The 2,494-nt window shown below is 30.3% G+C and overlaps 1 protein-coding gene across 2 annotated transcripts in view; it reads left to right on the top strand.

Annotated features, from left to right (window-relative positions):
* Positions 1–1,739: 1,739 nt before the first annotated feature.
* LOC135206899 (synaptogenesis protein syg-2-like) overlaps positions 1,740–2,494 on the top strand; it is a 62,351-nt gene continuing 61,596 nt past the window's right edge. For both annotated transcript variants that reach the window (XM_064238380.1, XM_064238379.1), the window contains exon 1: positions 1,740–2,494. This exon is cut by the window's right edge. The gene's annotated coding sequence lies outside the window, so the exon portion shown is untranslated.

The raw sequence follows: 2,494 nt of genomic DNA, 5'->3' as shown, positions 1-2,494 counted from the left end.
AGTTAATGACAAGTAAATAAGAATTATTACGTAATGAAGGAATTATCATAGATTACTGTTATCATTTGTGATTAAAGGCAGATAAATAAATAAATGAATATAAATAGAATATATATATATATATATATATACTATATATATATATATATATATATATATCTATATATTATAATATATATATATATATATATATATATATATATATTAATTATATATATATATATATTATATATATATTATATTATATATATATATATATATATATATTCACTTTTTATTGAAAATCTAAGAAATAGAATAATGCATAAGATAGTTCGTTGTAATATCTTAATTACATTTTCCATCAATTCTAACTTCAGATTATGAATTAAAAACGTTCTTAGTTCTTTTTTTCGCAAGCATGAATGAAATTAAAATGATATAATGAATTTTTATCCAATGGTGTTATGCATAAAATTACTAAAACAAAACAGAAATAAAAAGTAGCTTTGAGAGTCTAGTCAGCATTTACATTTTGATAGCTTTAGAATAAAAAGTGCAGACGGGAGACTAAAAAGGGCAGCTTGACTTGATTAAAAAGGATTGCTTTTTTCCAGATGGAGAGCAGGATAGATAACGAGAAACAAACGTAACTGAATGAAAGAGAGAGAGAGAGAGAGAGAGAGAGAGAGAGAGAGAGAGAGAGAGAGAGAGAGAGCAAAAAAGTACTTGGAACACGACGCACGACGAATCTGAATATTACTAGCAAAATTTTGCCTGGTTGTAGATAGACTCGAACCCCCCATGTCACTTTTCCAGTCAGTACGTTTTGTTACGACACACCAAATCAGACCTGAAATCCAGGAATCAATCAATTGAAAACTTCCGAAGTAGGAAAGGAGCGAAAGTTGGAAACCGATATTTTTTTTTTATGAGAGTCGGATAATATATAGAGCGTGATTAACCCAGTTAAAGGGAGTACAAAAATTGAATAAAACTAAAAGAATACTTGTTTGAAAAAGTAACTTTACTCAGTATCAAAGAGGATCATATTCATTTAACAAAGAGATCGGATGTTTATAATTTAAAATCAGATAAAAGAAATAGATCAAGATATTGCAAAATTGATTTATGGAGAAAGAGTCTTCAGTCAAATCTAATCTTTTCCTTGAGACTTTGTCTTTTATTAATGTTTTAAAAAGAGTCTTTAGAAACATCTAATCTTTTCCTTGAATCTTTGTCTTTTGTTGATGTTTAAAAAAGACAGAGGGCACCAAACAAAATGTTCTTTTTTATTTGTCTTTTTTTTTCTCCACTGAATCTAGAAGTCAGGGTAAAAATAGAAAACAAGAAATATTTGAAAATGAATAAATGTGCATAAAAATACTGGTTTCCACAGTTTCTTGGAAAGTGACATTGTCAAATGATAAGTTTCCTGATTTTTTATTCCACTTAATTTTGCACATTTCGATAAAACGAGATTGACGTTACAGACTTTTATACCCATTCCTTTTTCGTTTGTTGCATTTGTCAGAGTAAATGATCACTAAAGCAAATATGAAGTAAAATTTAACTCGGTTGGACTAATAATACACATTTACATTTTAATAGGTCAAGGTTCAAAGAGGCCTATGAGATAAGAAAAAAAATCAGGTACTGCTTGGTTCAATTAAAAAGGATTACATTTTTCTTCAAATAGAGAGAAAGAGAGAAGTTTTTAGGTGTTACTACTATTGATTATCAACGCCAGTGTTGATCAAGTCACGGTACGGAGAGGATGTTACGCTCTCCGCCGCTTCTCGCTGCCCAACGGAGGGAGCATTAGATAGTCCTTCGATAACAGGAAATAACAGTTGACTGTGTGATGTTAATGAAAATTAATTCAAGTGGCTCTTTCTGATGGACGTGCCCCTCTCTCACGAGTGAATAATTTTTTTTTTAATTGATGAAAATATTTATGATAAATGTAATCAGTGGGGTCTGGTAAAAATAGTGACGTGCTTGGAAATGATTTTGTTGTAGGCTATCATGAGCGAAAGAGGAAAATAATTTCAGATTATATTTTGTATGCTGTAATTGGGCAATCGGAAGTTAGCGAAACATGGACACTTTAAAATCTTAGGAATATTAGATCGAATAATGGCATCCGTCGTTCTCAAGATGTGATCGTACGATAAGAATACATTTATAAATATTTGAGAAAAAGTGATGTTTTACTAAATTATACGTATTTCTCTTGCGGTGAACTGGGGAAAATATGATTGATATCAAAAGTGTGGAAAAATTTATTGACACCAAGTAATGAAAATGTGATTGATATTTATAATGCAGGAAAAAAATTTGACAACAAACAATGAAAATGTGAATGATATTCAAAATACCGGACAGAATGACTGACACCTAGCAATGAAAACGAAGAGAGAATTCAGTGTACGCAGACACACAGCACAAACTTGCCCACCTTCTTGAAAGGTCGAGTTCTTTTTCTTTCGATTTCGAATTCACATCGGTCACT

This window comes from Macrobrachium nipponense, chromosome 31 (genome assembly GCF_015104395.2).
Source record: "Macrobrachium nipponense isolate FS-2020 chromosome 31, ASM1510439v2, whole genome shotgun sequence".
Classification (NCBI taxonomy): Eukaryota; Metazoa; Arthropoda; class Malacostraca; order Decapoda; family Palaemonidae; genus Macrobrachium; species Macrobrachium nipponense.
The sequence above is the reverse complement of the archived record's forward strand: the minus strand, read 5'-3'. Positions and strand labels throughout refer to the sequence as shown.